The sequence below is a fragment of the Chiloscyllium punctatum genome, chromosome 22 (genome assembly GCF_047496795.1).
Source record: "Chiloscyllium punctatum isolate Juve2018m chromosome 22, sChiPun1.3, whole genome shotgun sequence".
In the NCBI taxonomy this organism is placed as follows: domain Eukaryota; kingdom Metazoa; phylum Chordata; class Chondrichthyes; order Orectolobiformes; family Hemiscylliidae; genus Chiloscyllium; species Chiloscyllium punctatum.
The window spans coordinates 80,478,937-80,492,638 of NC_092760.1; positions in this window are offsets into that span (position 1 = coordinate 80,478,937).

Consider the following 13,702-nt stretch of genomic DNA (forward strand, 5'->3'; position numbering starts at 1 on the left):
TACATTTTGGGAAAATAAATCTTAGCAGGACTTGTACACTTAATGGTAAGGTCTTCGGGAGTGTTGCTGAGCAGAGACCTTGGAGTGCAGGTTCATAGCTCCTTGAAAGTGGAGTCGTAGGTAGATAGGATAGTGAAGAAGGCATTTGATATGCTTTCCTTTATTGGTCAGAGTATTGAGTACATGAGTTGGGAGGTCATGTTGTGGCTGTACAGGACATTGGTTAGGCCGCTGTTGGAATATTGCGTGTAGTTTTGGTCTCCTTCCTATCAGAAAGGTGTTGTGAACCTTGAAAGGGTTCAGAAAAGACTTACAAGGATGTTGCCAGGATTGGAGGATTTGAGCCATAGGGAGAGGTCGAAAAGGCTAGGGCTGTTTTCAGAGGGGAAAGATATAATAGAGACCTAAGAAGCAACTTTTTCACTCAGAGGATAGTACGTGTATGGAATAAGCTGTCAGAGGAAGTGGTGGAGGCTAGTACAATTGCAACATTTAAAAGGCATCTGATTGAGTGTATGAATAGGAAGGATTTGGAAGGATTTGGGCCAGGTTCTGGCAGGTGGGACTAGATTGGGTTGGGATATCTGGTCGGCATGGATGAGTTGGACCGAAGTTTCCGTGCTATACATCTCTATGACTCTTTGACCCTTCAGATTGAACCCTTGCACTTTATCAGGTTGGTATAGGTTCACCAAAAATGCTATTAAATATATAGCTGATTGATGATAGAATGATGAAATTGTTCTAGGTCAGGATTTGGCTTTGATGAGAACTTTCAGCTAATATTACTTATTTCAGCTGCCACCATGGCCCTTCTGGATGGTAAAGTTTGTAGTTTTGTTGAGGACTGTGGTCCTTTAGATACAGTTCAAAATGTTCCATCTTATATTTCGTTGATGTTTTGTGTATTTGGGGAAATTATTCAACATTTGATCTTAGTCAATACTTTCTTTACTTGGAAAGTATATGAACTGGATTGGTTCCATTGCATCTGTAAAAAACAACCCTGTCAAGTCAGATGAGGTTGTTAATTGTGACAGTGGCACTTTAAGGTCAGAAGGTTGGAGACAGCTTTTGGTATATTCCAGGTGGATAGAAATGAAATCTTTGGCAAGATTTGGACTGCAAACACTTCTTTTCGAAGAATATTTTTGTTCCAAAACCTTTAAATGCATTTGATTTCAAGTTTGGCTTGTGGGAGTTACCATCCATAATTTAAACATAGGGTAAGTCTTTCACCATCTGTGCCATTACACAGTTTAAATTGATCATAGCCAGAGAGGGAAACAGCTTTATTTACTACCTCCTCCATTAAGAATGATTCACAGGCAAGGATGTCAGGATTTTCAAAAGCTGCAAAGCTAGGGAGAGATGGCAGGTTGGCTGGAAGCCTCAAAAGTTTATGAAATGTTGAGATAAATATATAATACGTGTGCCTAAACAGCTTCTAGTTATCCAACATAGCCGCCCACACCCGGGGCGACATCTCTTATTAGAAGCACAAGAAGTATGGGGGTGCTCTTTGTTTGCTTGACTCCACAGTTAAAGCTTGATTCTGAAATTGGACACAAATATTCAAACAGCAGGGCTTCCCAAAATGGGGATAGGGACCTCAAATGGAGCTGTGAGCTGCAGTTTTAGTGTTGCGAGCTCTAAGACAACATTAGTCAGCATGGAGCCCTGGTAAAGTGTTAACAGCCACCCTCACACTCAAACACTCTCACTGAGAGAATGAGGCGATTTTTCAAGTCTTGATTTGGGGTCAGAGAGGGAAGAAGTTCAGGAAACATTGTGCAAGAGCGTTTGTGTTGTGGAGAGGTCTCCATCCTTATCGATTCCCAAGGCAGCCTGGCTCTTCCTTTTTGCTGAGTTAGCTCAGAAGCTGGACAGCCCATTCCGATTCAGAGTTCTGCCAGCAGCGTGTACACAGTTCCTGCACTGGCTGAGGTTATGTTGAAGGATTTTCCTTCACAATCTCTCCCCTTGCCTGAGATGTGGAGACCTTTGGATTAAAGAACAACCAGTTGTCTCTCTAATGACAGAGCAGCATGGTGTGATAGGACGATGCCAACTTTACCTTCAACTAAATGAGATTCATACAAGATTATACATCCCATTCATCAGAGTCTAAATCTACTCCCTGACATTAACTCCACATACATCATCTACGGTGATTCAGACACCAGTTTCTGGCTTTTCTGCTGGTGCCCTATTATCAACATGGCAATGTAATTGTGGTAGAGGGCGTGCAGAGGACATTTATGAGGATGTAACCAGGGCTGGAAAATTTGGGCATTCTGGGCTTGTTCTCCCTGGTGCAGAGAAGGCAGAGAGAAGATTCGATTGAGGTGTACAGAAATGTGAGTGGCCTGGATAGAATGGATTCAAAAGGCCGATTTGTATGAAACTGAGAGATCAGTGATGAAGGGTCATAGATTTTAAGTGATTGGTTGGATGATTAGGGAAGGGCTGAGGAAAACCTTTCATTCAGAGACTGGAAGGGGCCTGAAACTCACTTCCTGAAAGGGGATTCGAGGCAGAAATTAGATTAGATTAGATTCCCTACAGTGTGGAAGCAGGCTGTTTGGCCCAACTAGTCCACACTGACCTCCGAAGAGTAACCCATCCAGACCCATTTCCCCCTGACTGATGCACCTAACACTATGAGCAATTTAGCATGGCTAATTCACCTGACCTGCACATCTCTGTGACTGTGGGAGGAAACTGGAGCACCCAGAGGAAACCCACACAGACACAGGGAGAATGTGCAAACTCTACACAGACGGTCGCCCGAGGCTGGAATCGAACCTGGGACCCTGGTGCTGTGAGGCAGCAGTGCTAACCACTGAGTCACCGTGCCACCCCAATCCTCAACTTATTTCAAAGACATGTGTATATAATGCCATAACCCAAAAGGTGAAGGACCAAAGTGAGGTTAGACTTGGTAGCTTATCTTTTGGTTGTTTTTACCTGGTGCAGATGTGATGATACAGCTGGCCTCTCCTAATGATGCATGGATCCTAAAAGTAAGCAATAGTTCTGAGGAAGGGTCACCGGAACCAAAATGTTAACTCTGCATTTTCTCCATACGTGCTGCCAGACCTGTTGAGTTTCTCCAGAAAATTTCTATTTTTGTTTCTGAAAGTGAATACCACTGTTAAATGCAACTTCCAGTCATGCTTGTGAAGCCAATGTTTCCAAGAGTTGGCCTTTAGCAGGTCCCTTAAAACCATGTAGGGGGTCCAAACAGAGATCCCCATTTTAAAGAACTCAAGGCCAATGCTCCCGCTTTGCATTGGGCCACAGCTGAAGACTAACAAAGTCGGAGAGTGAGGTGCAGGCAGGAGTGGTGCTGTGTATCAGTTTTCCCAGGCACAGTTGGACTATTTGGGATAACATCAGGCCTCACTCTGATTTGCTGTTGCACCCCCACCAAGCAAACAGGTTTCTGTGATGACTCACTGTGGTAAGTAATGGACCTCGCTAGATGCCAGGCACACAATTGCCAATTATAAATGAATCTCAGAACACCTCCTACTGCACTGGCATGACATTTCCACTTCCCGCATTTACTACAAAGAATCATAGAATCATAGAATCAAAGAAAACTCTGCGGAATGAACTTGTCTAGTTAATAGAAAATGGTGTATAATCTTAGGCAGTCTCAGAAACTGGGTTGGACCAATGCACATTCATCTGATGTAAGGATCTGAAACAGCAATGAGAAGTCATTTCTATCCCCATAAACAAACTCAGGCACAGAGATGAAATGACAATCTTTCAATCCATGATATTGCTCAGTCAGTTTCTCATGAGCCAATGTGACATTGATTGAATTTGTTTTACTTCACAATATTAACAACCAGACATGACACTGAGATCTGATGTTTTAATTCACCACTGTATTGTGGTGGGAATAGTGTTCTGATAGCATGTGTTATATGGCTGTAAGTAGAATGAAGCAGCCAGTATGGAACTGCCTTTTAAGTACATGATGCTCAAAGGACAAACTGAAGAATTCTCAAAGATTGTAGAGCAAAACACTGAGTTATGAACTTAGCAGGAGGCTTCAATCAGTTATTCCTTCCTGTTTCCAAGCAGTACAATTCTCATTAGACCATACGAGAAAGGAACAGGAGTAGGTCATTTGGACACTCAAGCCTGCTCTACCATTCGATAGAATCATGGCTGATCCAACATTCCTCACATTCACTTTTATGCATTTTTTCTGTTACCCTTCATTCCCCAGCTGGTCAAGAAGCAATCTATCTTGGCCCTAAATATACAAAAGGACTCTGCCCTCACAGCTCTCTGTGGCAAGGAGTTCCAATGACACTCAGCCCTCTGAGAGAAGAAATTCTTCCTCATCTCAGTCTTAAATTGGTGCCCCTGTATTCAGAGACTGTGTCCTCTGGTCCTTGACTCTCCGAGGTGGGGAAACGTCGTCTCAGCATTATCACTGCCAAGTCCTTTAAGATTCCAATATGTTTCAATGATGTCACCTCTCATTTTCAGTGAGTCAAGTCCCAACCTGTGTAGCCTTTGCTCAAGACACCATTGCTCCATACTAGGAATCATTCTATTGAACCTTCTCTGAACTGCCTTCAATGAAATGATAGCTTTCCTTAAATAGGGGACCAACACTGCTCTCAGTATTCCAGATGGGGTCTCACCTGCACCTTTTCCCCTACTCTAATAGTTCAGCTCCCTTGAAATAAGGGCTAACATTTCATTATCCTTCCTGATTACTTGCAGCATCTGTATGCAAACTTTAGGTATTTTGTGCACAAGTGCCCCCAAGAGCCTTTGTGTGGCGCTTTCTGAAGTTTTTCTCCATTTAATAATACACTTTTATTTTGTTCTCCCTTTCAAAATTAACAACTTCACATTTTCCACATGATCCTCCATTTGCCAAATTTTTGCCTACCCATTTAACTTTCAAAATCTCCCTGTAAACTGTTTGTGTTCCTATTGCAACTTGCCTTTTCAAATATTTTTGTGTCATCTGCAAATTGGCCAATGTTTATTTGCTTCCATCCTCCCAGTCATTAATATGTGTTATAAATAGTTGTGCAGCACTGATCCCTGTGCAATGTCGCTAGTTACTGGCTGCCAACCTGAAAAATAGCCCCTTATTCCCATTCACTGTTTCCTGCCCATGAGCCAATTTTCTATCTATGCCAAGATACTAGCTCCAGCATCATGGGCTCTTTTATGAGTTATCCTTTTGTGTGTTTCTTTGTCAAACACCTTCTGGAAGCCCAAATACAACACATCTACAGGTTTCCCATGATTCACTCTGATTGAGACTTGCTTGAAAATCTCTAATTAATTAGTCATTCATGATTTCTTTCATGAAGTCATGTTACTGTACTTGATCAGATTATGACTTTCCAAATATGCTACTTTTACTTTGTCAATTATTGATTGCAACATTTTTCCAACAATAGATGTTAGACTAATTGACCTATAGTTATCTACTTTTGCCTCCCTTTCTTTATGAATAGGGATGTTACATTGGCAGTTTTCCAATCCTCCAGTACTTCTCAAGAGTCCAAGAATTTTGGAAAATGGCAAACAATGCCTTAATTATTTCTGTAGCTACTTCTTTTAGGACCCTTGGATGCAAGCGATCAAAGCCAGGAGACTTATCTGTCTTTAGCCCTTTTAGGTAGTTAAGGAGAATGGGACAGCTGTAGACCTGATCTTTCTCAGGATTCTTCTGTATTTCCTGTGGATAACCCAAGCCATTTTATAATTAAATATAAGGTAACTAAGAAATATATCTGTCTCTGAATGTGCAGCAACTGATTCCACTCTCTTGGTGATAGCAGCACCCCTTCCCCTGCGGCTCCACCCCTCCTTGACCACTAATACCACTTCAGCATTGTCCTCTCTAACCCCTCATCCCTGAGACATTCCAGGCAGGTGATCCATCCCATATACGGCTTTTCTGAGGGCTGGGCATTCTCCCTATGGGTTGGCGAAGTGGGAGCTGGAGTCAGGCCTCTCCCTTGAATAGGCCGTGCTTGTGCAAGGCCAATTCTTACTCTGGGCCTGGTTATACAGAGACAATTAGCAGGCATCTTACACATACTCAGGCTCCCAAGACAGCTAGACAAATGGGTAATTAACCTATCTTACAGTTAGCTTGCAAAATGCTTCTACACTGAGCTTTTCTTTTGGGGCACAGAACTCTGTATTCAGTGTGTGACGTTGACTTCCAAAACCGAAAGTCAATGCCCTGATTGCCATGTGCAGAACCTTGGGGTGGTTGTGCAGTCAATCAGCTTAGAGGGCACATTGACTGATTGAGAAATGAATGCCAGCCTGAATACCGACTGAACAGAGATAAAGTGGTAGAATTCCAATGTCACTGGACTAATAGTCCAGCAGCTGAAAATGTGTTGCTGGAAAAGCGCTGCAGGTCAGGCAGTATCCAAGGAGCAGGAGAATCGACGTTTTGGGCATGAGCCCTTCTTCAGGAATGCAGGCTCATGCCCGAAACGTCGATTCTCTGCTCCTTTGATGTTGCCTGACCTGCTGCGCTTTTCCAGCAACACATTTTCAGCTCTGATCTCCAGCATCTGCAGTCCTCACTTTCTCCTAATAGTCCAGCAGCCCAGGCTAATGCAATTGAGTATGAGTTCAAATTCCTCAATGGAAATTAATCAAATTTGGACTCAGTTTATAAACCTTCAGTATGAAGCTGGTCTTGATAATAAGGTAAAGACACATCTGGTTCATTGACATTTTAGGGAAGGAAATCTGCCATCCTTTCCTGGTCTGACCTACATGTGATTCATAAATTAAAGCATTGAAGTTTAATCTTAACTAAAGACTGAGCCAGTTGTTCAGTTCATTGGCAATTCGGGATGGGCAACAAATGTTGGCCTTGCCAGTGATGTTGACATACCATTAAAGGATGAAAAACCTTCTGCTCATCAACATTTTTAATGTCCACATGAAACTTCAATGGGACCTTGCTGTAACATCTCAGTCATTAGAGCATTCTCAAAGTAGTTACTGGTTTGTGAGCCTTGGTTGTATTCTCAAGCTATGATATGGTCAGAGGACCGAACTCACAATGCACTTTTGGAGAGGAAAACTGAAAGTTGACGAATCCATACAAGTGACCAACTCTAGCTCTTTATGAATACAGGCCACAGAAACAGCATGCCAATAAAAATGCAAATAAATCTTCCTGAACATCCACAAGATTCCACCTACTCTCCTGCTGGCGTTGCAACTGACATCTTGTAAGACCATCAATAACCAATGGGACACCTCATGTTAAATCATTGTCTGTTGTCGCCATTACATTCAGTTTAATTTTAGCTTTTTTCTGGCTCATATCATATTCAGCTATTTATTCCAAACTTATTTTCATTTGTTTTTATGTAATACACAAGTATAATATTGTTACCGCAACAGGCAGTCATCAATTAAACCAAAATCATGATAATTTGACATTTAGGTGCTTGAGATGTGAAACACTGTTGAGAAGTTCAGTCTGAGTCAGGTTATATTATTTATTTTGTGTGGTTTACAGCAGACACAAATGCTCAGAGTTTATGGCACAGATACAGAGTTCGCATCAAAGCTTATTTAAAGCTGTACTACTTCGTGAACATAGTTTTCTCACCCAAAATGAGAAGCAAAGAAGATTAAGTATAACGATGCATTTTGTTTATGTATGAAGTGTGTGAACTATCGAACAAGATGCAGGAGTAGGCCATTTGTCCCCTTGAGCTTATCTATAATTCAATAAAATTAAAGCTAATCTGATTGTCAATTCAAATGCATATTACCACTTACCCCAATAACCTTTCACCGCCTTGATCAGACTCTCACCTACCTCTACCTTCAAACTGCTCAGATAATCTACTTCCACCACTTTCTTTCAGAAAGTGTTTCAAAAATTCACAAACCTCATGACGAAAATCATTTTCCTCATCTCTGTTTTAAAAGGTGAACCATTATATTTAATAGTGTGCCTAGTTCTTGATTATCTCATAAAAGAGCAAAGATTCTCTGAACGACTGCACTGTCCAAGACTCCTCAGGATCATATATGTTTTAATTAAACTCTTTAAACTTCAGCAGATACAAGCCAAGCCTGTCCACACTTGCCTCAAAAGACCAACCCACCAATTCCAGGTATTCGTCTCGTAAACCTTTGAATTCCTTCGATTACATTTACATCTTCTTTGAAAAAAGATCAATCCTGTGCACAGTACTCCAAGTGTGGTCTCACCAATGTCTGTATAACTGAAACATAAATTCCTTACTTTTGTATTTGTTGTCCCTTGCAATTGAGTGGTAAAGCTGTGGAGGATGGGTTTATGGAATGATTTTCTAGAGAAATATGTTGAGGAGCCATCTAGAGTACCTGCTATTTTAGGTACATTATATAATTAAAAAGAACTAATTAACAATCTTCCTGTAGTAGAACCTTTAGGGATGAGTGACCACAATATGATAGAATTATATGCTATGTTTGACAGTGATGTAGGCGTTCTGACACAAGGGTGTTACAACTGAATAAAGGAAATTATGAAGACATAAGGCACAAAGTTGCTGCGATGTATTGGGAAAATACAATAGAAGGTATGACTATACATAATCAATGGATAGCCTTTAAAAATGTTGTTGTATGATTTACAGCAGCTATGAATTCCTTCAAGGGTCAAAAACTCAAAACATTGTCAGGCACCTGATGTTAATAAAGGAAGTTCAGGATTGTGTAGGTAAAAGAAAAGATGTATAAAGTTGCCAGGTATAGGAGCAATTGTGGGCATTGGGAAGTTTTTGGAATATAACAAGGGATAACTAATAAATTGATAAGGAAAGGGAGAATGAAATATAATGCAATCCAGCAAAAACATAAATATAGATTCTAAACACTTCTGTAGCTATACAAAGTGGAAATATTTAGCCAAAGCAGATCACTGTATTGCAGCCAAAGTCAGCAGGGATTCTTATGGGGAATAGAGAAATGGTAGAGAAGTTAATCATTACTTTGTGTTTGTTTTTATTGAGGAAGACACAAGAACCCTTCCAGAACAAGAGATCCAAATAGTTAGGAAAAATGAGGAGGTCGCGGATATTAACATCAGCTTGAAAGCATAGTGAGGATCCAGTTGTTGTGGTCCACGTTGGGTCAAACAACATAGACAAGGCTAGGAAGGAGGACCAGTTTAGGGATTATCAAGCAATAGGAATGAAATTAAAGAACAGGTCCTCAAGGGTCATAATCTCTGGATTACTACCTGAGTCATGTGCAAATTGGCTGAGGGATAAGAAAATTAGGGAAGCAAACACGTGGCTGAGGGAATGGTGTGGGAAAGAGGGGTTTGATTTCATGGGGCATTAGCATCAGTTTGGGACAGTGTCCACCTGAACCGATATGGAACCAGTGTTCTAGCGAAAAGGGTAAATAGGGTGGTCACTAGGATTTTAAACTAGTGAGTTGGGGGCGGGAAGGGAAGGGGGAAATGACAGGATGTATGGTGGGCGGCATGGTGGCTCAGTGGTTAGCACTGCTGCCTCACAGCACCAGGGACAGGGGTTCAATTCCCGCCTCTGGCAACTGTCTGTGTGGAGTTTGCACATTCTCCCTGTGTCTGTGTGGGTTTCCTCTGGGTGCTCTGGTTTCCTCCCACAGACCAAAATGTGCAGGTTAGGTGAATTGGCCATGCTAAATTGTCCATAGTGCTAGGTGCAATAGTTAGGGGAATGGGTCTGGGTGGGTTGCTCTTTGGAGGGCCGGTGTGGACCTGTTTCTGCACTGTAGGTAATCTAATCTAATATTGGTAAATGAAAAGGAAAGCAGTAGGTTAGCATATGTGCAGGAGGGTTTAACTACATGGCAGACTATGAAAGAAGTAAAAAGGAAGGATAACTCAGGATATGTTATTATTGGAATTCATAAAGAGTGTACAAAAACTAACATAAGTCACTTTACCTGAATGCTTGTAACATTCATTACAAGGTAAATGAGTTAAAGGCACAAATCATTGCGAATGAATATGATTTGGCAACCAATATGGAGACATGATTGCAGGATGAACATGACTAGGAGTTAAATATCCAGGGGCTTCAGGCTATTCCGAAAGATAGAAGGAAGGCAAGGGAGGTGGTATAGCTCTGATATTCAAGGACAACATCAGAGTGATGATGAGAGATGATATAGGTTCTATAGAGAATAAGATTGAATCCATTTGGGTGGGAATTAGAAATTCTAAGACGTAAAAGTCTATAGTCAACCAAATAAGAATATCACATTGGGGCAGACAATAAACAAAGAAATAATTAATGCCTGTAGAAATGGTACAGCAATTATCAAGTGGGATTTTAATCTACATGTCGTTTGGTTGAACTAGGTCAGTCAGGGTAACCTTGAGGAGGAGTTCATAGAATGTATCCATGATAGTTTTCTTGAGTAGTATATAACAGGACCCTGACGAGGGAGCAAGCTATCCTAGATCTGGTCATGTGTAATGAGACAGGAATAATTAATGATGTCATAGTTAGGGATCCTCTTGGAAGGAGTGATCACAGTATGGTTGAATTTAGAATGCAGATGGAGAGTGTGAAAATAAAACCCAATACCAGGATCCTGTACTTAAATAAGGAAGACTACAATAGGCTGAGGGAGGAGTTGGCTAAAGTAGACTGGAAGCAAAGACTAGCTCAGAATATAAAGACAGATAGCAAAACATTCTATAAATATATAAAATAGTGTGGCTAAAGTAAATATTGGTCCTTTAGAGGATAAGAAGGCGATTTAATCATGGGATATGATGAAATGGCTAAGGTATTAAATAAGTATTTTGTGGTGGTCTTCACATTGGCCTAACATGCCCATAAGTGACAAAGAGACATAAGGTGGGTGAAGACCTGGAAACAACCACTATCACGAAAGAGGTAATGTTGGGCAAGCTAATGGAACTAAGAGTAGACAATTCTCCTGGCCCAGATGGAATGCACCCCAGGGTACTAAAAGAGAAGATGGGAGAAATAGAAGTTCATTTGTCGTAATTTTCCAAAATTTGCTGGACTCTGGGGCAGTTCCAGCAGATTGGAACACAGCAAATGTGATACTACTCTTTAAAAAGGGAGGTAGACAATAGATGGGGAATTATAGACCAGTTAAGTAAACTTCTGTAGTGGGGAAGGTGCTTGAGTCTATTATCAAGGAAGAAATAGCAAGGCATCTCGATAGAAATTGTCCCATTGGGCAGACACAGCACAGGTTCATGGAGGGCAGGTCATGCTTAACTAATCTTTTGGAATTCTATGAAGACATTATAAACAAGATGGACAACGGGGTCCCGGTAGCTGTGGTGTATCTAGAGTTCCAAAAGTCATTTGACAAGGTGTCACATAAGAGGTTGCTGCATTAGATAAAGATGCAAGATTAGTATGCCTGCTGATATGGACAATGTATTAGCGCGGATAGAGGATTAGTAACTAACAGGAAGCAAAGAGTGGGAATAAATGAGTGCTATTCCAGTTGACAATGAATAACTAGTGGTTTGCCTCAGGGATCAGTGTTGGGACCACAATTTACATAGATGATTTGGAGTTGGGGACCACATACAGTGTGTCAAAGTTTGCGAGTGACACTAAGATGAGCAGTAGAGCAAAGTGTGCATGGAGGCATCCTTTAAGTGAGGAGGCAATGGTCTAGCAGATGAAGTACAATGATGATAAATGTGAAGTTATCCATGTCAGTAGGAATAACAGTAAAAAGGACGATTACTTGAATGGTAAGAAATTGCAGCATGCTGCTGTGTTGAGGGACCTGGCTTCTGAGAATAGACTGAGCAGACTGGGATTATATTCATTGGAATTTAGAAGAATGAGGTGGGATCTTATAGAAACATATAAAGTTATGGAGGGAATAGATAAGATAGAAGTAGAGAGGATGTTTCCACTGGCAGGTGAAACTACAACAAGAAGGCAGATCGGGGGAGTAGATTTAGGACCGAATTGAGAAGGAACTTCTTCACCCAGAGGGTTGTGGATCTATGGAATTCCCTGCCCAATGAAATGGTTGAGCCTTGCTCAGTAAATGTTTCTAAAGCTAAGATAGATAATTTTTTGAATTGTAAAGGAATTAAGGGTTACGGTGAGAGGGCAGCTAAGTGGAGCAGAGGCCACAAAGAGATCAGCCATGATCGTATTGAATGGTGGAGCAGGGTCAAGGGGCAGACAGCCTACTCCTGCTCCGAGTTCTTATTATCTTAAGAAGATTGCACTGGAAAAATTATTGTAATTGCAAGTTAATAAATCCGAAGGACCTGATAGGCTATATCCCTTTCTTTTGAAGGAGGTGCCTATAGTGATTATCTTTCATTATCTATAGACTCTGAAATTATTCCTGTGGTTTGGGCAAATGTTACCTCACTGGTTAAGATGAGAGTGTGAAACAAAACAAGAAACTACAGACCTGTTAGCCTTACATCAAAAGTAGGGAAATGATAGAAACTGTTATAAAGGATGGGCTAACTTGATATTTGGATGATTATGATCTGATTAGGTGTAGTCAGCATGGATTTGAAAAAAAGAAAATCATGATTAATGAACTTGAAGAGGGTATTTGAAAATGTTACTAACAAAATTGATAAAGCAGAGTTGATGGAAGTTGTATACATGCATTTTCAGAAGTTTTAAAATAAAGTCTCCCTAGGAGACTGGTTAGCAAAATTTAAGAAGATGGGATAAGAGATAATGTACAAAGATGAATTAATAATAATCCAACAGGCAAGAAACAGAGAGGAGAAATAAATGGGTCATCCCCATGTTGGCAGGCTGTGATTAGTGGGCTACCTGAAGGATCAGAACTTGAGCACCAGATGTTCACAATCCATATCAATGACTTGGAGGTGATGATCAAATGTAACATTTCCAAATTTGCAGATGATTCAAAGCTAAATGGGAATTTGAGTTGTGAGGAGGATGTAAAACATTCTTCATAAATTTTGGCAGGCTTAGTGATTAGAATTAGAATTAGCTTTATTGTCACATGTACTCACATGAGTACAGTGAAAAGTTTACAAGTCGCTACTTACGTTGCCATCTTAGGTACTGAGGTAACCTAGATACAGATTCTTAAGTACAAATCCTAAGGGAAAAATATTAGAAAAATAAAGAAATAAAGAAGTCCAGCAATACATAAGAAAAATAGACAAGTAAGAGTTCAGTATAGCAGAATTTCCAACCCAGACTGTGAGCTTCACCTTGAGGCTGGGAGTGCTGGGAATTTGGGTCTGTGCTGAGACCGAGAGTTGAGTCCACAGATTGGACAAGAACATGGCAGATGGAGTATAATGTGGAAAAATGGTAGTTTACCTATTTTGAGAGGATAAATAGATGAGCAGAGTATTTCTCAAAAGGTAAGAGGTTGGAAATTGTAGATGTACAAAGTGACCTAGTTTCCCTTTTTAATAAGTCACTGAAAACTAATACACAGGTGTAGCAAGTCATTAGGAAGGCGAATGCAATGGTAACTCTTAGTGTAAGATCATTTGAGCATAGCAGTAGTACAGTTTTGCTCTCGTTGTTTAGGAGCTTACACCTAGAATATTATGTGCAGTTTGGTCTCCTTCTCTCAGGAGAGATTTTATTGCCATGGGGGAGTGCAACAAAAGTTCACTGGACTTTTTCTTGGGGTGGCAGGACTATCCTGTGAAGAG